Source organism: Sturnus vulgaris, chromosome 6 (assembly GCF_052056855.1).
Source record: "Sturnus vulgaris isolate bStuVul1 chromosome 6, bStuVul1.hap1, whole genome shotgun sequence".
NCBI classification, from domain to species: domain Eukaryota; kingdom Metazoa; phylum Chordata; class Aves; order Passeriformes; family Sturnidae; genus Sturnus; species Sturnus vulgaris.
Window position 1 is genome coordinate 27,651,370 of NC_142248.1, and position 21,978 is coordinate 27,673,347.

The window sequence follows — 21,978 nt, forward strand, 5'->3', positions numbered from 1 at the left end:
GTCAGGCTGTCAACTATCTTAAATAGTGACTGCATTAGGACTTTAGTATTGGCTACTGCTTCCATGAATGGTGAGAGGGTTGATAATAGAGAAAAATTGCCTTTCCACAGCTGAGAGGTTTTTTCCAGGTTTAACAATCCTCACACACCAGACCTCTTTCAGCAGTGACTGCTACTGTCCTGCCACTGTGACCCATCACATTGCCTGTATTTTCCACTGCTAGGTTGGTTTGTCTGGCAAAAGGTACTGCTAGAAAATTTCTCTCTGGGAGCAGAGAACTTTAAGTGTGCACAGGAGTAAGAAGTTTACTTAAAAAATATTCATTGATGCTTCTGTGCTTAAATACTGGTTGCTAAGAAGTGAGCTGGGGAAAGGTGACCTGCAGATTTGTGGTCTGCCTCTGGAAGAAGCAGCTTAGAAGCATTGACTGTAAGTGCAGGGACAAAATGAGCCATGGAGAACAAGAACTCTTTTTCTCCCAGAGAGGGTCTTGCTTGGTCAAGCTGGTGCATACTGGTGTATGATGAATATGGCAAAGTTGCATTGCTGCTGCATCTCTGGAAATGTGCTCTTAGCAAACCTCTCAGCAGTAATGTTTTCTTTTCTAATGTCTAATCTTCTGCTCCTTTCAAAAAAAGGTGATTCTTGAGATTTCAGGGCCAAGAAGAGAGTTGTTGCCTTCTTGCTTCTTTTGTGCAAAGGGAGTACAATATGTGGGAAGCCTTGATGGCAGAAGAAGCCTGACCAAGATGACACAGATGTGTCTGATCAGTGGTGAAGATTCATTATATCATCATAAATAATTTTCTTCCTAGTGGAAAAGGCATTATGCTGAGCATTTTCATTCTGAATGTGACAAGCCAGAAAGCTTGAGAGAAGTTCTCAAGTAATTTTCCCAGTTAAATATCTTTTTGATTTGTGAAACTGCAGTGATTACTATATTAAACAGTCATGTGAGTTCACTTTATTATGGAAAAATAACTTCTTCCTTTTGGTGGATTTCTCAGTGTCCAGGCCTGACTATGAACTGGAAATCAAATCACCAGGTAAAGTTTTAATCATCTAAGGATATTTTATGATTGTTATTTGCTTATGAAATTAGAGTACAGAATCACCAGAAAGCTTGAAACAGATAAGTTATTATGCTAATTACCTGTTAATGCAAGAGTAAGTTCAGGTAAGGGCTTAATTGTGTAATAATAAAGTGCTAGCATGCTCACACCATTTGGATTAGTGTGTTTTCCGGTCCCCTTTTTCTTGTAGGGGAATCTTATTTAAAATGATTAGCCCACTTTTTTGAACTGGTAGGGAAAAGAAGAAATGTAACTGGTATTGCTTTTGACTCACATGAGCACTTTTCAGGTTTCAAGCTGTTGCTACTTTACTAAGCTGTTAAACAAAGCACTTAACCAATTTAAAGTTGCAGTCTTTCCATCTAGCATGGTTCTCCTCCTGAATTTGTGGAGTTTAGTTCTTAGTTTCAAGAGGAGGGACAGTATCTGCCAAAATGTTCTGCTGCAAGCAAAACCACAAGCCTTTCTTACCAGAGCTGGGGAAAGATGCCATATGTTCCATATTTCATGGTCCCAAAACCCAAGTCCATTTGCATGTATGTGAGGAGTTCTAGATATTGAACAGATTTCCTACATTGTAGTTGACATATGTAGAGCTTATAATGGTACAGGTTCTAATTTGAACAAATGGGGTTTACACATTTACTGCAAGAGGAAAAACTGCCTGGTGAAAATGTTGCTGGAAATTCTTCATTCCTTTTTAAAGACAGAAATAATATAGAAATGTTTTAATGCAAAGAGGCCCCTGGTAAGAGCTATAGAAATGTGGGAGGTTTTTTCCTTGTAGGCTAGTAAGGAGTGTTTGCTTGGTAGGATAGTGAATGAAGTCAGGAATTTATAAGGGCTCTTACATTTAACATTCATTATTGGATTTAATTCAAATGAATTAAATATTTATTGCTGTTAATATGTAGCCAGTTCTACTGTGAAAGGTGGCATCAAACATCATGTGGCAACTCTGAACTTTAAGGCAAGATGGTAGAAGCATATTTGTAGAGGACTACAGAGATTTTTAGAGCTCAGTACCCAGTTGGCCAAATCATACACTAGTAGTTACCCTTATACTGTAACTTTAACTGCACCCCAATCACATTGTCACCATAGCCTATTCTGCCACCAAATTGCATTCTCCCATGAAAATACTGATCACAGTCCTAGAATTGCCAAAATATCGATTCCACAAGTGTGGATAATATCACTTCTTCTTTTCTTTTTTTGTGATGGACAGAAACTAGCCTCATTTAGTTCTGTGCTTTCTTATATTAGAAAAAATGAAAGGCTGTTACTTCCAATTTATTATATTATGATATTTTTCTGCTTAGGATAATTTTAGATTAAAGGAAACTTACTTCCTAAATTATCATTGCTGTTAAAAGCAGCACCAATAAAATTGACTATTTCTTGTTGTAATAAAGGTTTATAATATTTCACTCACTAATCACACTTTATTTCAAGCATAGTAAGATGTAACAGAAAAGGTGGAGCAGCATAAGAACATTTAAAAATGCAGTATCTTTTTTCCTCTCTTTTTTTTGCTTTCTTTTTCTTTTTTTTTTTTTTTCTTTTTTTCTTCCTTTTTTTTTCTTTCTTCTGCAGCACAACGGTATTTTTCAGAAAATGCTGTATCCCGCGGGCTGCATAGAAAAAATTGTTTGTAAGCCCAGCTGTCTGTGTGTGCTTATGCTGGGAATGCTAGTACCCAGTTCGAGCAAATTTACCTAACTCTAGTTACTCCCATGCGTGTCTTAGAGAGGGGGCTGAGCACCATCTCGTGGTGCAGCTGGAGATTTTTGTAGTCTCCTCTCCGTGTGCTGAGCAGCTTAAATACATCTCCAAAGTGATATGATAATTTTACGTTTGCTATATTATTCTTTACTACCTGTGAAAGGGTTAAAGATATGTTCAGAGTGCTTTGTAGAAAGCAGCAAGGATGAAGATTCAGTTCAGTGACAGAGCTGTGTGAGACTTGAATGCAAACAGGTGCTTGACAATAGTATGGGGCTACCGTGTCTTTTATGCTCTATAGGAAGCAAATAACTCTGGCAGAGCGGACTGCACCAGGCCAGCAAGGATCAGCACAGCAAACTGTGTGCTCTGCTTCCTTGGAGTTCCTCCTTTTTGCCTCAGATAAAAATAGCTGATGCCATGCAACTGAAGCTTTGTGCCTTAAATGCTATAAACACAAAATCGGATACTGAAGGGACTGCCAAGCCATAACAGAAATTACTGTTCTGTGTCTCTGACAGCTGCACCAAATCAGGTTATCCTAACTTCAGTATTCTGTCCTAGAGCTTACATCTACATACTGTGGATACTGTACTGCATTTAAAACATTTGTTTCTGCCATCTGCATCTGATTCCAAAAGTAGGGTTCAGAAAAGCTAGTGATAACTAAGATCAGACTTGATGTAATAAGAAAAGTACCTGTAGAATCGTTTAACGCCTCCTGAGATTGTAAATTTCATAGAATACTTAAGGAACTGAAGTATTTTATAATAACTCATAAAAAAATGTGGATAATCCTTCATAATAGGAACAGCCATGAGTGGATGTGGGGCAGCTAGGCTAAGAAGCTTTAGAAAATAGTTATTAAACCTGGTTATATTGTCATAGCTGATATTCAGTCATTCCTAATTAGGCATGAATTAAGAAAGGAGTTTCCTTGATTAAGCTGTAGAAACCAAGGGCAGCACATGGAAGACATGATGTTGTTTTAAAGCCAAATCCTCAGCTGAAGCAGCTGAAAATTCTGAGTAGGAGTAATTAAACAAATACCTATGAAGTCCATTTTAAGCTAACATTGGAACTGCATCTGATTTTCATTTCATAACAAAACCCCCTGACTTCAAATTTCTACAAGATCTTGTGCTTTTCTTTACCATAATTTCAGTCTGATACTTTTTAAGCTGAGCCAAGATAAACTTGAGGAATAAGTGTGTTTCACCATTGCAAAAAGTGTGACTCTGGTGAGGGAGCTATTGTAAAACAGGACAAAGAACTTGAGCTCTGAAATTTGTTTAGGGAGCCAGAGGGCTGGAGAATGTTTCCTATCAAATTGCAAAGTGTGAATGTGGGAGGTGGAGTGTGGGGAAATGTTACTCTGAATGAGTGCCAGCCACTTCCCTCACTATGGGTAATAGAAAAGTAAAAGATACTTTCCTGTTTCAGGTAAACTTTGATGCATCATAAGGAAATATTTCTTCCTTATTTTGAGAGAGGCACTTTTCTGCTTTGCCCTTCCAAGCAAAGCCTTTTTGTCTAATTCACTCAAATGGAGTTAAAATACAAATCTGTTCCTCTTCATTGCATAGCATTTTATAGTTTTCAAATGTCAATTATTTCTGTATTGCAAGGGGAAAAGAGCCAGCCTTCTGTTTCTGATTGCTGAAACTATGGTTTTCAGTAGTCCATTAGGAGGTTATTAAGATGTTTTTCTACTTTAGCTCTATTTTGCAGAGGTACTGAGTGTAGTCAACCCCTGTCAAATTTCACAGGATTTTAGATGTTCAGCATTTGTGAAGAATGTACTTAAGAGATCTACTCCCAAATACTAAGGGGAAATTTTCAGAACTGAAAGTATGACAAATGAGAGGTTCTGTATATTTTTTCCTGTTGTGAGTTAAATGAAGTAAATCCAAGTTCTTGGTACAGGTATGTCTTTATGTTGGAAGAGTTGTTGCCTAATTCAAACACCGTGATCTGAATGATTTAGGTCTGAGAAAACTGACGATGTGAGTCACTTCGTTTTCAATGCAAAATGGTGTGTTTTAGTGTGTCACAGATTTACCTCTGTGGACCTGTATCATATTGAGACCCTATGGGTAAACATGAATATGTTTTCATGTAAGATTTCTGCTTTTGCTTTTCCTGACTAGACCAGAAATATAACAGAAACATCACTCTCCTGAGAGCTTTGGAAATATAAAAAAACTTAGAGATACCTGTAGAACTGCAGTTCTGATTAACTAAAGGAGGAATGTGTAGTAAAATATTTTAACCCACTTCCCTTTTATTATTTCTTTTTGTGGAGGGACAGTAACTTAATCTGAAAATGGGCAAAAACATGGCTTTATTTTGGCTTCTCTTTTTTTTGGTCACAGCACCAGCAAGATATTTGATTCTGTTTCATAGTGAGTTAAGATTTGAGCCTGAAATTAAAAGCCCTTTGTGAGGAGATCTTAAGCGTATTTTTATCTTTAGAGTATTATACTGATGCTGATGATTTAGTACTTACAAGGCTGCAGTAGTGGTGGAATTATTATCACCATGGAATTAGTGAAGGACAGAATGTGCAGAAGCAGTAGCAGTGATATTATGGGCTTTCAACCCTGCCCTAATATGGTAACATTATTCAAGCACTTCTGACAGTGATGGAAAGCTTTGTTGCAGCCATTCAACCCTAGTGCTATTCTACACGTTTTAGTAGAGAGGGAGGTATAAGCAAAAAGAAAGATTATGCATTCTTACTCACTCTTCTTTCCTTACTGTACTGATAATATATGGAGGGATCCAACTTCTACTTCTGTAAGAAGGATATGTGACAGAATTCATTGCCAGTGCACTTTTTGGAAACCTGCAGGCTGCATACTGATTGAAAGAAAAGTGCTTAGCTGCTGACTACAGGTATACCTGAAACTGATCCGTTAGGGATAGAACACTACCCATGAAATGTGAACACCACTAATTGCTTCCGTACTGAAAAAAACCCCTCACATTCAGTCTCAGGTGACAATAGTTTCAGATCTTTTGCTTCTAAGTAGCATTAAGTCTCCTGAAACTGCAGTAGCTCCAATGTAAAACCTGTACATATTTTGCAAGGGCAGAGGAAAATCTAGGAAAAAATTTCCCAGGAGCATTGAAACCTCGTTTCAAAATCAGCACTTTCTGAAGAAAACTATCTGAAGTACTAACAAAATAATTGACGTACAATTTCTCTGGCAGCAAACACAGAGTGAAACAAACTCAAACCCTAGTTTCTAAGCATCAGAGACTGTAGGGAAGTTTGAGTCAGTTCTTACTAAGTATAGAAAAATCTCACAATGGAAAACCAGGTGGTGATTAGTGTTGTACATTGCTATGCTTACTGTTAGTTTATAAGAATACTATTAATGAACAGGTCATAAAGGTTCACTGTGCTGTGGAACTGTTGATCGAAAGAGACAGATGTTTCTAAATCACTTTAATCACCAGCCCACTGCCCCCATTCTGTTCCTGTTTGGTTGGTTACTTCAAACTTATTTTCTTTGAGTACTGAGAATTGTATTTATAGCTTCTAGGATTTCCACAGTGGTAGAGATGGAGCCTAGCATCCCTGTTCCTACCTCACTTCCACAGCCTTCTGCTGTGGCGAGCTCTTGTGTGTTCACAGGCAAGAGAGACCAGAATACTTGTATTTGAGAAGGATAAGGCAGTTTTGGAAGGTGAACTAATTTACATCCATAACCCGATTGCTACCTAATATCAGAGAATACCAGTATGTTGACATAGTAGTCAGGTAGTCTGTCCTTGCCTTGATAAAAACGTCATCTTGGTGCCCTCAGAGCAAAGGATAGTACTACTTCTGTTTTGATATTAAGTGCTTCGGGTCTGTATGAAGAAAATCCTAGTTTCAGTTCTTGCTGGTAGAAATAGTATCTATGTGTGGATAGCTGTATTTTTTTACAGGATGGCTTAGAGACAGAATCTGCTCTGAAGATTTTATTGTCCAAATGTGCTCAAGGATAAAAGGCATAGAGGGAGTGTATGGGCATCCACATTTAGATTAATGATTAAATTAAGCAGTATTTAGCTTGTGGACACTAGTCTCTCTTTAGTCTGTGAAGACGACTAAGATGTTCCAGAGAAGGGTTTGAAGCTGGAAGCTAAGTCAGCCTCCTCCAGTGGGCAATTTGCAGCCACCTGCACCTCCTGGTGATTGTCAGGAGCATTGCCTGATCGAGGCTTCTTAAATCAACATCACCGCACAGTCCCCAGATAATAGTAATAATAACGATAATAAAAATAATCTCTACATAACTCTGCAGTATCAAGACTCTGGGCAAGTCATTTATTTACCAGAATTTCATCTTTCTAGTGGTGTGCAGCCAATAATAGTCACCTTCTTGCCAGAAGGGTTTAGGAACTGAAGTCATGAATGCCTGTAATGGCTTTAATATCATAAGTAGAAAGATATTGTGAAAACAAATTTAGTGCCTATGAAATAATTGTGAATTTCTGTTTATTACCCACAATATTACTGTAAAAGTGGCAGCAAGATGAAATGTTTTTCAAAATGTTAAGGGCCAAATTGTCTGGCTGGTTCATTTTGGTGGAATCACAGCAAGCAAATTTTCCCCTTTTATGCATGGAAATTAGTTTCCTGAAAGAAATCAAAAAAATCAAAACCATGGCATATATGTAATTTTAGACATAGTTATTTAGATACATATATCATCAATTCAAAGAAAAATGCCACATGAATGGGAATAAAAAAGCTAAATTAAACTGCAATAAAGAAAATGAACTTAAATGAGCAGGAGGATATGGACATATTTACAAAAATAAGTGTGTGCAATGTTCTATCCATACGTGATCTAATCTTACCATGAAATTTGAAAGTGTTATTAGCAGTTGTCTCTCTCCTCTGCTTTATTTTTCTGTATTTGTTGAGAAAAGCACATTGAGGGAGAGAACTGTGTTTCTTACACTAGTGCCTTCATCTTCAGAAACAGTGTGAAATGATGAACCTGATCCTTAAACAACAATGAAACAAATGCTCAGTCTCCTGCATCAGCAATAACTGGACTGCTGTAAATGTGGTTAGTATGTAAGGGTTTATAGGCTTGGTATTTATGCACTGTACTTCAGATTCAGTTGTAGTTTCCATAAAAATGACAGAATAATTAAGCCAGAATGATGAGGTTGACATTAAGAAATTATACTGGGTTGTACATTATTGCATCTCTCTTTCTGGATGGCTGCAATATCAGCAGACTGGATAACAAGTTTACCTGGTTTATGATACTCTCCATATAAGATGTTTTGCTTTCAATACGGTACACCAGAACTAGATAGCTACCTTACAGGCATGGCAGTCTCTTAGCTGCTGTAGGAAGAATTACTAGAGCTAAGATTTGTTTGTGTGCTAAAAAATTATTAATTCTTTAAATAAAAGTGAAGAGATGCCTCTGACCCTGTGCCATGACAGTGTGATCTGTTTACCCTGTTAAATGTTGTGATGAGTTTTATGTCAGTGTGGTTTCCCTTTGGCCTGTGCACTGAGAAAAGTCATTACAGCTGTGACTGAAGCTGTGCCTCTTCAGATGGCTTTCTCTTTGCACTCCTGGAAATGTCTGGAGTTCTGGCTCCTGTGGCCTACCTTGGCACGTGGCAGGATGTCAGCAAAACACTGCTGGCATTAAACTTCACAGCTTTGATGAGATTCTTATTTTGGAATCTGAGATGAAACTGAAGTGGATTGTTACAGAATTTTTTTTCTAATTATGTAATTATGGCATAGGCATCTTCATGTTATACCAGAGTGTTCATTTGCTTATCAACTCTATACATATAATCAGAATTTTTCTGGTTTTAACTGTGTCTCCTGGCATTTCATTTCATATAAACTTAGAGAGAGAGAGATGTATGTACATGCAAGGCCTAGTGACACCAATGTAATTCGAATGATTCTGTTTCTTACTGGAGTAAGAAGGCAATATTCCTTTTGAATTTGAGTCAGAAGCACAAAGACGAGTATTATCAGAAAAAGAGTTGTAATGTGCATCCTGTATAAAATAATGAAATAAGTTCTTGGATGAGGTTTGAAAAGATGTGGTATGTTAGCTAGATAAGAAAAGCATGAAGAAAATGCAGAGGAAGGATACTTTTTATCAGAAGAGACTAAATTATGTGTGATGAGATAGGAGATTGAAAAGAGGCCAGTTTTAAATAACAAGTGAAGGTGAAAGATCCAAAAATAAAGAAAGAAATTGTAGTATAGATAAGGTCGATTTTAGATGTCTAAAAGTAAAATGCAGTCATTTTTTCACTGTAGGGAATCAGAAATATATGAAAAGGGAGGGTCATCTGGTCATGAGAAAAGAATATTAATTTTATTTTTTTAAGTGAACAGATATTTTCAAGTCAGAGCAGAGAGAGAATGAGAACTTGCACTTCTCATCTGGGTGTATAATATGTGACAAATTAGCTTCCAAATTCACTCAGCTTGGTCTTAACCTGTTTGTTTTGGAGCCCTCATGTACCTTGAGAATAATTGTTCTCTGCCCTTCTATAAATAAAGCCAAACAATACCAAAGCTCTGACAGCTGCTGCTTTGATCTGAACATACAAAGCAATGTCCAAGCCTTGGAATATAAAAGAGGAAATCATGTTCAAAAAAACACAGCGTGTGTGTGCATGTAATTTTTCATTATAGATTGGAGACATTTTTCTTTACCTCCTCACTTCTGGGAGAGCCTCTGCTTTTAGAATTTCCCTGCTGCAATTGCTGAACAGTCTTGTACAGTGTATGTTCACTGAGTGCATGTATCAATTGGCATATGGGCCTTAATGGTTCTGCATGTTTTTGTGTCTTTACAGAATCTATGTATCTTGCAAGTCAGTCATTTGTTCTGTCACTCTGTCTAATCTTTTTATGTTTTTATTGATTTGTTCATGCCAAGGGTACAGAAGAAAAGCTACTTTAACTGTTTTCTAAATAGCTAAAACAAGCCAGCTGACCTTGCATGTCCTGTCTTTTCAAGGCAAGTCTAAGATTGTGTTTCTACTTTCACCGAAACCACTGCCAAAAATGTAAGTGCTAATGCAGAGAGATTTTCAACAGGAGCAAGTATTTTTTTGTCTAGATAAAAATAAGCACCAGGTTTAAAAATCTGTGCCTAGCATTGCTCATTGAATTTTTATTTCTCCATGGCACTCAGCATCTTCCATGGCTTCAGCTGCTTTTTCCTGAGGGAAAGACATAAATTAGGCAGTTTCAGTGAAGTTCAATTTCTACAGCTGTTGGGCAGCTTGAGAGAAAAGCTGGGGTGCTGATGCAGGCAACTAAATGCAGGTACAGGAGGTATACATCAAGTCACATGAAAAGACAAGGGCTTTGGATTTCCATTAAAAATAAGGGCAAATGTGATTCCACAAGCTGAGTTATCCAGGATCCTTGCTGTCCATACCCTGTGATCAGCAGCCCAATGACTGCTGGTATCCAGCTTAATTTTGATCCAAAAGGGACCCAGTTGGGAAAGTACAATTTTGCTGCTAATTGGCTTTGTGTTGGTATTTCTTCCAAGCCAAGAATTCTCAAGCATTTTTTGGATAGAAAGTTTCAGAGCAGGTAGTGCTAAATGGAACTGATTTTCTACCTGCTTCAGAGCAAAAGCCCAAAACATCCTCTTCCCATTTGACATATCTAGCATTTCTTTATTTAGTCATTATAATAGTTCATCTGGTGACAATTCTTGGCACTCTGTTGATTGCTAAACACTCAACTGTGGTATCTGTCAGCATCTTCCCCTTTATATAAACACAGAAAATATAATCCACAGGCTGAACTACTCCTCCTAAGAAATATTTATTCCCAGAAGGAATCTGGCTCTTTGTTATATACTGACACTGAATATTTAAATTACAACCTTCTAATCTTCCATTTACAGCACCTAGAGGATGTTGAATAAATTAAAAATAAAACACAACAACATTCCACCTAGAGAGGGGATCTAGGGAATCAGGGAATCAACATTTTCCAAAATGTGGGGGTGGTTTTCCATCTCCCATCTTTGTCAGAAGACGTTCTGTGTTCAATACTCCTAAGGCTATATATGTCAAAAACTAAATACTAGTTTTGATAATCTAAGCTTGTCTGAAGAAGCACTGAGGACAGTCTGCTGTCTCATGCTTCAGACTTGACTGTGTCCCTGCATTGGAAGGGCATACAAATTGAGTAAACAATTTTGCTTGTAAGCCTGTTCTTCACTGTTTCAGTGTTAATCACAAACTGAGAAGGACTAGGAAGGATGTGAATCACTGCTAATGGGATTCTACGAAAAGTATTTCTAGAAAGAGGCCTTGAAGGTTTGATAATTGAATTGTTAACTGTCATCCTGATGGGAATATGTGACTAATAGCAAACCTCAAATTCAGATATTATGCTTCAGAGCTAGTCTGAAATGCTACGTTTAAGGCTTATTGTAGTTTGATTTTAAAATCATGAAAACAGCAGTCATTGTGGTACAAGAGACTGGAGCAAGTGAGGTGCCCTATGAAGTGCTGGGATGATGATTTTAAGTACACCATGGAGACATCCATCTTCTGTAAAATACATAGACACTGAATTGTCCATGATTATCTGTTTTCAGGAGTTCAGCTTTACTGGTACGTCTTTAGGCATTATCATTTGCTTTACATGGTGTATTTTCAGGTCTGAAGATGCCATTATGATCTATCCTGACCTCCCATATGACACAGGGCTGATTTCTGCATTTAAATACCCTTTGAACTATGAAACATCTGTGTAGAAACATTTTGTATCTGGATACATCACCATTTGGTACATTTGTCTTAAAATTTGTATCTACACTAAGGATTTATAAGTCTCTTAAAATCATGAGGGACATTTGCCAATTATACATGAAATACACGTAGCAAAGCCATAAATTAAGTCCACGTTATTAAAATCCTGTATACATACCTTTTTTCAGAACCAATAATCACTGTACCCCGTTCCCAGTGCTCAAAGTTAGGCTCCATCCTCTTTGGCATTATTTGGATCCTCTGGTAGTATTGCTGGAGTAGCAGTGCCCTGAATTGTACCCACTGTTACTGGGTTTGATACATCAGTGACTTAAGATCAGACACTTCCTTTTTATAGACCATCTCAGTGCCATTTCTTAACTACAGTTTGCAAAAAGTTGTGCAGTCTTTCGCCTGGACCAGTCTGTCCCATACGGTGTCCTCAGCAGATGGAGACTTAGGTGGGAGCTGTAGGAATCCTGAGATTCTTGATGAAACTTTGGACCTTCTGCAGCTATGTGGGAGTCGGTTTGCACCTAAGGTGTTCCCAGTCAGTTTATGGTTGTCTGGGTCCCTCCTGCTGTCCTGGCTGAATGTTTCATTGCTATCTGCTCTCTCATTTTTATAACTTAGCAGAGAGGATTTTCTCCATATTGGTGTGGAAGGGCTGCACAGCTGGGCTGGTGCTCAGACCTCTGTATTCCTTATGCCTCAAGGTGCAGACTGGCACCACTGGTGCTGTCCCAGCACACATGACGCTTTCTGATTTACTTGAGGCACATAGATGAAACAATATTTTTTTGTTATTGCACCAATAATGGCATATTTCAGAGGGCTGTTTTAGAAGAGGCAGCCCTACCTGAGAGCATGAAGTCTAAACTGCCTCTTCCTCCTTCCTTTTCATGTGTTGCTGATTTCATTAGGACAGACAGTAGCCTGAGAGACTCCTGTGGCATGTTATCAGTGGAAGTAATTCTTTTTACCAGTTCTGCTGACTCATAGTGTTTCTGAAGATATGCATTTTTCCTTCTTCTGCTGTCCTCATTGTCTGCTAAGTAGCATGCATATATAGGAAAGAAAAGAGTCTAAGGAAAGGGCTCTTCATTGTGAGAAAGGTGATTGAACACAAAGGGGATGAAAGCAGGAAGACAAGAATGGAGAAGGAATGATAGGGTAACCAAGAAGCAGGTAAAGCAGTATTAAACACAGGGCGGGAAGAAAACTAACAGAATAAAATATGTAAGCTGTGAACATTGTAAAATATTGCTAAATATAAAAGGTCACTATTACTGGATCAGTTCCGCTTTCTAAAAGGAGAGAAAATGAAACACTGATTTCATCCATGTCTGGGGGGGAGTGCCCCTCCTCTTCAGTGTGTAAACAGCATTTGTGGCTGTGAACCTACATTCATAAATTGTAAACCCAGCAGGAATCATTATGACACTGTAGCCTGAACTCTGAAAGTAAGATAACCTGGTTTCGGAAAGTCTCCTTGAGTTTAAAAACATATCTTAAATGTGAACTCTAATGTGAATCTGTTTGCTGGTAATTACTTACCCTCACCTTTTCCTGACAGTAAGCTGCTGTTCTTGTTTAGTGTTTTGTCATTTACTGCCAATAATGGGCTTAATAATTAGCTTCTGTTCTGGGAGTTCTTCTATAGAGCTTAACTGGGTCCCTACCATCAGGGAGCAAAGATTCTTTATTTTCTGCATGTACTGTAGCTGGAGCAGCCTAATGAAAAACATGACAGTGGATTTGGATGTGGAAGTCAAAACCAAAGCACTTTGTGTAGCTCTCTTGAGTATTTAATGGGAATAACTTGCAGTTTCTGAATTGTTGTACTGAGACTGATGATCTGTTGTTAACTAGACCTGTATCCCAGCTATATTTTTTTTTTGAGGTTTTTAATCCATAGGCATGAAATAGTTGACACTTGATAGCATTTGAAGAAAATCTTCCTACAGAGGAAGATTTTATTTGTGCATTGGTAGCTAGCTGTGCAGAATTTGGGCCACCAGTTTCCCTGGATCTCTTTCCGACTTGGAAGCTGAAGGATTTCTTTCTGGACAAAACTAGATAACAGGTAATGTTGCTTTTGTCAGTATTGAGTTCTCAACCAAATATATCTGGGCTATGTAGCTATAAAACTATGAGCCTTTCTTATTATATTGAAGGAATATATTTGTAGAAATCATTTGCATTTTCCTTTATTTTATGTGGCTGGGACATACAAGGGTGATGAAGTACAATGTTATTTGAGACTGATTGTGCATAGTGAAATGTATGAAAGCCCTTGTGGCTTTCTGTGTGGTGCTTAAATGTGCTGTGATAGAGTTACAGAGTATGGGTTAGGGGAAGTAATAGAAATTGGGAGATTCAGTGCAAGCAATTGAGAAAGAAAACTATAGGAATTACATACGTTTTTGTTTAAAACACAAAAAAGCACAACAAAACCAAACAAACAGAATAAACATACCTCACCATAAATTAGGCTATGGTGAATAAGTTTAAATTCTGAAAGGTATACCTTACTCTGTATTTGGAAAACTGCCAGTTATGATCCCAAAATAATTCAGTGGCAGTGATCATAGAGTATCCTGCATGTGTAATGTGTACTGTATACGGGGGTCTTAAGCCTATGAGACCTAAATATTTATTACAAAAATACTTTTTTAAGAGTAAAACAATTGATCTGTAAAATAACAGTTCTGATTTCTAGTGAAGTCTAGGCAATGGAAAATAAAGGACAGTGTCGATTAATAGCTGTGGCAGTGACACCCTTGAGGAAGGGGAAAGATGGCACTGTGGATGATGTGTGCCATACATGCCCCACTTTATTTCATCAAGAGCATGGAAGAGGTAATGGGTGCAATGTTATGAGGAGATAAAGGACACAGGTTAAAATTACCAAAAAGGTAATGAAGAGACAAATACTGGTGTGGGCAAATCAGTCAGCCTAGATTTTTTTTTTTTAATAGCTGATGAGGTGGGCTCATTTGGGTAATTGATTTCTTAATACACCCTGTGACAAATTCCTCTTTCTAGTAACAAAGAGTATTTCTTACTTTGGAAGCTGTAGTTCTGAAAAGGGAGCTGAGAAATGTTATAACCAGTTAAGCATATGCTCTCTCTAATTCTATAGCTGAGAAAACTGGGCTATACAAGTAGAAGAATATTTATGCATTGGATTACCTTGGATGTGACATTGGAGACCATTAACAAAGTAAGGATTCAAGACTTTGTCCTTTGCATCAAAAGTAGCATTTCCTAGTAAACTTGAAAGGGTTCAGAAGGAGGCTATAAAAATGATGTGATATCTTACTTCCTAAGGATGTGTACTTGAGGAGTGTCATAACTTGAGTAGTGAGACAAGGAAATTCACTCTACAGAGTTTATAGAAGTGAAGGTTAAAAGGGGAATTGAAGACAGCCTACAGATACTTATTCAGGGAAGAGATCTCTGATTGTAGACTGCTTCTTTATCTTTTTGGAGCAGAAAACGTGTAATGAGGATCAATGACTGGAAGTGAAAGCTAGGCAAATTGAGACTTTAAAATAAGGAATCCATCTCTAACAGTTTGGGTAATTAATCACTGGAACAATTTTTTTAGTTGGATGGAAGATTTTCCATCACCTGGAGTCTCTAAATCAGGGCTGAATGTCTCTCTAAAAGATAAGCTCTAGTTCAAACTGAAGTTACAGTCTGAGTGTTGAAATTACTGGCTGAAGTGCTGTGGCTTGAGTTGTGCAGGAGGTCAGTGCATATGATCATAATACTTGTTCTGCCCAGAAAAATGTATTAATCCATTCCCGACTCTTCTGGAATTGATCTTGTTCAAACTTGGTGACTTTGTGTGTAAACGAATGAGTGATATTTACCTCCCTGAAGTTACGAGACCTTGATTAATAATAAAGGCTGTGAGGGCTGCAGAAATACTGTCAGGAAATATATGGAACTAGAAATCGTGGTCTCTTTGCTGGCATGGCTGTATGTAGAGCTTCCCTGAAGCTACAAAAAATTGTGTGAGAACTTTTCTCCTGGTCTGCCCCTACCTTACAATGCCAGGAGCTTCTGTAGCAGAGGCTATTTGAAGGGGAGGTGGGAACATGGCATCACTTGATGGGACACCTGCTGCTTGCTGCTGTCTCTGAACTAGATACTTGCCAGCTCTAATTACAGTTTAGCAACATTAATCATAGATGTGAGTACTGTCACGGGTTTGTTAACAGGAAGCTTGCATTTAGATATGAAAGGGCAGGTCAACCTAAGTCCCTGTGTTCAGTCACTTTTAAATTTCTTATTACTTCAGTGGTGTAGCTGTAATGGTAAACACCTGGAAATCAGACATTTTCTGTCAGGGTTCAGGGTTTGTTGACAGAAGGAAAGGTTGTAATTCTTTCTGATGATGGTATTAAACTATAATTTGTGATCTTTGAGCAATAGTAAATGAATAAGCGAATCTTGGGTTATGAGTGGTGTGCCCTTCTGGTGTTTAAACACTGTTCATGTCTTGTAAGAAGCAAATCTTCTTGTCAGGAAGTGCTTTAAGTCAGGCTGTGTCAACCTGCAATGTTCGAGATCATTCTGACAAAGCAGAGAGGGCTTTAAAGACTCAGGCACAGAACTCATCAGCTCCATCCAGATTCAGTAACTGCTGTTGGTTCTTTCTCTAAAATTTCACCTACAGTATATCAGGTATAGAAAAAAAGCATTAGTTTTAGATAGTACCTTTCTGTATTCTGCAGTTCCAGGATGTCCAGGGGAAACAGTTTCCATAATGCTGGAAAAAAACATAGCGTTTTGACTTTTAATATGTTCAACCATTATACTTCTCTGTACAATATACAGAACAGAAAAAAGCCTTTCACCAAGGGGAGAAATAGTTCCATTTACATCCACAAATCAGAACCTAGTCCCACCTGTGCCAAAAACTAGATTACTTGCACAGGAAAGGCAGTTTTGTATGTTGAAGAGAGAAACCCATGTCTCTTTGCTGCTCTGGAGCCTCTGTAAGTCCTGACTTCCATTCTGGAGTTGACACCTAGGTGCCTCTGTGGTCCAGCCTCTCCAGTGCATGATGCTTTGTAGAGCTGGCACCTCTTATTTCAGTACTGAAGGCACCAGTGGCCAAAAATTACAGACCACTACTGCTGCCACCCTTGCATTTTTCTATGGGCTACTGTGAGGTCTGAGGCCTAAATGAGGTCAAAAGGGTGCAATACAGAACTAAATTAATTTAGATTTTCTTTAATTGGCATTGCTAAAAATAAGAGCATGCTTGCTGAAGGTGCAGTATTGACAGGTGTGAGTGTTCCTATTTGCTTACTGTTAGAGCAATTTGGATTGTGCAGTAGGCATAGGAGCTTTCTATACTGCTGGACTGCTTTCTTTCTTAACTGCAGGAGTGTTTGCAAAAGAGTGAGACTCTCACGATACTTTTATGAGGTATCTTTCTCCCTTCTCAGACAATAGAGATTGAATCTGTCATAGCCATGTGCCTACTGCCAAACTGAGTGGACAGGTGTAAAAGTTAAAATAGTTTTTCCTCAGGACATTTTGCTAAAGGTGAAGCATATTGGATTTTATTTTTAGAGCAAAACTTGCCTAAAATAAATGTTGGAATGATGCATGGTTTTGATGTATAGTCATTTTATTGCTTTGACTATTAGAGCTACCGTATCCTTTCTCTGCAATGTTGTCAAGACTCTACTAGCTTTATTTTATGCTTAACTTTTTTGGCATTTCCAATTTTTTCTGTCGTAGCATTTGGGCAAAGCTTCCTTTTGCTGGAGTTTATCTAAACCAGATGGGAGTTTTCTTCTGTCAGCACCCTGATAATTAGTAATTGAACAATTATTTGCGGTGACATCTTGGAGTTTTGCAGCTAGCACACTTCCCTCATTCATTTGAGGTACCCCTCCTCCAAGAGACAATCTAAGTCAGCTGTTCATAAGTGCAAGTGGTCCTCAATCTTCTCAGTGTTCTCTGGAGTATGGCACTTCCTCTTCAATCCTCTGCCTGATAAGGCATTTATTTTCCTATTTATACCAGAAACTTCTCAAAAAAATTGGATGATACCTTTCTGGTAGAGATTGGGGATGCAGCTACAACATTCTGGTGTGACAGACAGTGCAAAATTGAACAGACACTAGGTGAGTGCTTTTATGTAAAAATATACTTCTCCAGCAGGTGACTAATGTCTGAATGACTGTATGACATGAAAATGAAGCTAACAGATGTGCTGGGCTGAAGGAATAAACAGCTGTTCCAGGTCTGATAGAGACAACCCATTCATTTTCAACTGGATCACAATAATTAATAACCAAAACATCCCAAAAGCCAATCAGGTGAAAAACTGAAGAGTAGGATGGGCTCATATGAAGTCCATATTCTCCCCAGCCTTATTACATTGTTTGCAATTAATTTGATACTTGAAGCCAGTTTTTCTTTATTTGGAAATTGAAGTCTTGATATAGTCTGCTGCACATTCCCACCAAATATGTAGTTTAGCCAAGTTAGTTTACTGAGTGTCTTACAGGGGTTGAGTTTGCATTTCTGGGGAATAAAAACCAGTAGAGGGTAAAAACTCTTTAACTTTCCTTTTATAAACAGGTGTTCAATACAGTCAAATTTCTAGTTTTTTGTAATGTTCACTTTCAGTAGAGATTTAAGAGGAGATGTACTGTGTGCTATTTCACTCCTATCCTGTAATTGCTTTGCTGGCTGATCTAGCTGGTACTGTAAATTCATGAAGTCTGTTCCCTTTTGAACACACTAGTACTAGTGACAAATGAGCATTTTTTAAGGTATTGACTTCAGCAAGTGTGGTTGGGGAACAGGCTTGAAGGGGACTGTCTCAATTTGAACATTTAAGTAATGCCAGGTAATTGGCCTTTTCATCTATGCTTTAGTTGTTTCCAATTTTTGTCCTTCCCACCACCCTCCTCCAAAGCTGGTTATATTACCATGAGGTGCGACTTCTTTTGGCACTTGGAACTTCTTTGTCACAGTGATTTGTGCTCTGTAATTCTCGTTGTTTTGCAGTGTTCGTATTCAGCCTTGATCCTTCCTTTACTGACACTTGCTAACCACTGTTTGGCACATACAATTGTGAAAAGAGCTCCACTGATGGGCAGTGCTAACACAAATAGATATTGTTCTTTGCTTGCCACCACCCACTGCCTGTGTGCTGCAGAACACATGACATCTTTTACCCTTTTACTGTACTGTAACATGCACGTCCTCTTATCTGCCCTCACTTTTTTTTTTTTTAATTAATACAATTAATCTCATCTGGCACTTTTCTGAGATTTGATTAATTTCTGTCCTTTTGTCCCGTTCTTCCTTTTAATCCAACTGAATGTATCTTCCTATAGCTATGTCACTTTGGCTTTGGTTTCAGTCTTCACCAATAGATAGTTTCTTATACTTGGTCATTTTGTATTTTTTTCTCTTTGTCCCTGCTTATTGTCTTTTCTTCAAAGTATGTCTCTATGAAAAGCTGTTGGTTTAGCTCAGCACACTGATGTGCACGTTCTTCTGAATGGCTACCATAGACTGGGCACAGCTTTCTCTTTGTGTTATGTATTCTTCTAAGCATTCATGTGACTCACAATTCTCATTGTTAGTAAACAATCCACAAGTATTACTTGTTGTTTCCTAAACCTATTTCCTAGATGCATAAACAATTTCCTTGTTTTTGTGGAAAAATGAAGTTTTGGATAGCTCTTTTCTCTTTCTGAAAAGTGGAGTCATATGGGAGAACTCTCAGAATTAGACTCTCAGAGGAATACACTCTTTGATGGTTGGGGGAAAACGGAAAACAAAGCAGCTGAGTTCAGTTTAGCTCAGGCAGTATTTTATGATTTACATGCACCTTAACACTTCAGTTTCCTGTTTCATAAAATGAAGACTTACATTTTTTGTTAATGTTTATCTGAATTTTTCTAAAAGAAGGATTTATAGAATTACAAAATTTTCTTGATATGTTGTGAGTGTTAGTAAATAACTGAAAGTGGAAATTAACTGAAACTAATCTTTGATTCTGAGCATATTTATAATTTTAAAGCTGAGATGAATGCTGTTGATGTGAGATTTCATGGTGGCGGGGAGGAGATGGTTCTCTTCAAAGCACTTTGATTTTTCTTTTATTCAGTCCTCCCTGAAGTGTTTCAGTAACACATGATTGATGCACTCTGTTATGAATACTGCTGTACATCTCTGTGGATTGATTACATTTACAGCAATATATCTTCTTTCTGAAAAGACAAATGATTGAAAGGATCATCCTGTCCTGTAGAGACATGAGAGACACTCCCCTGCTGGACGCTGGATTTTTGATTGTTTGTGTGAAGTTGTATAAACACCAACATGGGTTCTTAACAGCATAGAGAAGTATCATGCACTGATCTTGCTGAGAAAGAGTTCAAGTACTTCTGTAGGCTTAGGAATTCAGTCAGGTTTTGTTTGTCATGCAGAAGGCAAGGGGTACTTTGTTCGTCAGTATCTGTTCTGAATCTGGTCATAAAATGGGAACTTTAAGAGAACTACTTACTCAGGAAATCTTTATAACAGCAAAGTCAAAAAAGCCTGGGAATCTTTATGATATTTTGGATGGCTTATGAGAAAAAAACAAGAAATTAAAGGTACCTGCTTCAATCAGTTTATTTGCTGTCTAAATGGAGTGCAACTTGGCTTTTGTGTGTGTATTCAGCCATGGCTAGTAGTAGAAGAACAGGATATGTATGTCTGCTGTAGTTTTACTTACAGCCTTACTACCTTTTCTGATTGACATTCTGTTTCATTCGTATAAAAAAATTCTAGGAAAAGTTTAAAATTATGAACGTCTAACTATATGTAGCCTAGAAATTTTGAATTAGGATTTCCTGAACTTACATAAGAGACCCTCTAGATGCTGTTGGTTGTGTTTTTATGATTTTGTCTGTGGCCCATCGAATCACTAACAACAGAAGACAGCAGCATGCTTCTGCAGGGTAGATTCATTTTCTGTATTGGGCTTTTTAAAATTATAGTGCTTTTATATTAGACAGCAGTCAGCATTGGCAATTTGCTTTTCCACAGTAGAGTACTGTAATTTTAGGGGCCATGTATAGTGCTGCTTCTTGTGTCTTTGCCCATTTCTTATGTCAGTGTCATAGTGTAAGGTTGTAATGTTGGATGTATACAAGATCTTCTGGTGCTTGAAGATGGTGCCCATAAACTATCTGCCTCACTACCCAAAACATTTTGGAAAGCTTTAAGAAAACCCCTGAAGCTTCTTCTGGGTTTTTTGGTGTTTGTTTTTAAAGATACATGAGGAAAATGTAAGAGTTAGTTCTACTATACTGTCCTTACATTTTTATGTAGTTCTAATTTATAGATTTGCTGTTGACAAAGCATGTATGTCTGAGCCAAAACTTCTCAGTTTTATTTTACTCTGCTTGTAAACTGCTAGGAACAAACAATTTGATTTAAAAATGGTAAAAACTGATCTTTGAGTTCTGACTGTCACAATTGTAAGACTTCCATGCAAAGCAATGAGGAATGCCAAGGATGTGGATTTCAGTAACACAATAGGGTGCTTGACACTGCTGAACAATACGAAGACCCCTTAAAACCAAGCCATGAAAAGCTTGACAAAGCATTGGAAAGTTAATCCATCCTTTTCTTATTTTTTCCTGGTGGTAGAACAATGAATTTTTTGAGGAAATTATGTGTCTCTGCCTAAAATTCTTAAACAGAAGGTACAATGCATGTGCAAACTGACTCTGCATTAAAATAAACAGAGCTTTTACTGCAAATATGCACTTGATAACCAAGACTGTAATGCATGGAGATCAGCTTATTTCAATAGTATGAATAGTTGTCATGAGAGGTTAAACAGAGGCAGGTGAAAATGTTGGTTTGACTTTTGGTATTGTCCTGATCTTAGCTGGGATAGAATCAATTTTCTTCCTAGTAACTGGTACAGAGCTGTGTTTTGGATTCAATATGAGGATGGTGTCAGTAACACACAACTGTTCTTACTTCCACTCATGTATTTTGCCTTTTTCTAACTCTCTTCCCAATCCCACAAAGTGAGGACAGGACTGAGCAAGCAGCTTCTGGTACTTAGTTGTTGGCTGGGATTTAACCACAACAGAATTTACCTGTTCCAGTGCTGGATAGATAAATTTAATTTCCATTAAGTTACATTATATTGGGAAAGGCCTGATCTTAGGTTGAATAGTAAGTAGGAAAAATGAGCTATCCTTACACTGTAGGGTTAAAAGTACTTCAAAGTTGTCTGGGAAACGGGTCATGAGGCCATTTTGGAAGATGAGCATTTTTTAATCTGGGGAAGTGCATATTGTTGCAATCCTTCTGTGTAAGAAAATGTGCTTTTCTTACTTTTTTTGAA

General features: G+C 37.8%; 1 protein-coding gene and 1 long non-coding RNA gene across 17 annotated transcripts in view; one reads left to right on the forward strand and one right to left on the reverse strand.

Moving 5' to 3' along the window:
* Positions 1 to 21,978, forward strand: part of NRXN3 (neurexin 3) — a 945,575-nt gene that overhangs the window by 345,151 nt on the left and 578,446 nt on the right. The window lies entirely within an intron of this gene.
* The window catches only part of LOC148223381 (uncharacterized), a 34,161-nt gene that overhangs the window by 2,516 nt on the left and 9,667 nt on the right, over positions 1 to 21,978 (reverse strand). The window contains exon 2 of the long non-coding RNA XR_015804325.1: positions 16,308 to 16,359. This is a non-coding gene — a long non-coding RNA (uncharacterized LOC148223381). The remainder of the gene's footprint in view (positions 1 to 16,307; positions 16,360 to 21,978) is intronic.